At 50.4% G+C, this 621-nt stretch overlaps 1 pseudogene; it reads right to left on the reverse strand.

Moving 5' to 3' along the window:
• LOC116673141 (tripartite motif-containing protein 16-like) overlaps positions 1-621 on the reverse strand; it is a 1,921-nt pseudogene that overhangs the window by 451 nt on the left and 849 nt on the right.

Here is a 621-nt window from a genome sequence, read left to right on the forward strand (position 1 = left end):
CAGACTCTCTCTACTCAAGACCTGAGGCCAGTCGGTAAATCTGTCTGGGTGACTAGAATAAGACTGTTGTTGTCTCATGAATGTTCCTTTCCTGTTCCCCTCAGATAATAACAGCCATGTGTTTGCTGTGTTTGGATCCAGTGTGATTTCACGTGAATATTGTAAGAATCCAGCTCTGGTCTTGGGCTCTGGTTGTGGCAGTAAAACGTCCACTTCAGTCCCTGTCAGTGAGACGTTTGTCCTCTTCTCTCTCAGGACGTCCTGTAGTTTATCTCTGAGCTCTGACACGGCCGCTGTCACGTCTTCAAAGCCGCTCAGAGGATGGATCTGGGCGCTGGATGCTGATTGGCTGAGTGGTGCCAGTGAGGGGTAGTTGTGTAGAAACTGGTTGTGATCCTCTGTGTGTGAGAGCTTCTTCAGCTCAGCGTCTTTCCTCTCCAGCTCAGTGATCTCCTGCTCCAGCTTCTCCTGAAGCTCTCGGACTCGACTCACTTCCCTTTCCTGCTGGGATCTGACCTGCTGCTTCACATCAGAGCTTATTTTCTTCAAGAGACGGATCAGCTCCGTGAAGATCTTCTCGCTGTCCTCCACTGCTTCATCAGCAGAGAGATTGATGGCCTC

The sequence above is a fragment of the Etheostoma spectabile genome, chromosome 23 (genome assembly GCF_008692095.1).
Source record: "Etheostoma spectabile isolate EspeVRDwgs_2016 chromosome 23, UIUC_Espe_1.0, whole genome shotgun sequence".
NCBI lineage: Eukaryota > Metazoa > Chordata > Actinopteri > Perciformes > Percidae > Etheostoma > Etheostoma spectabile.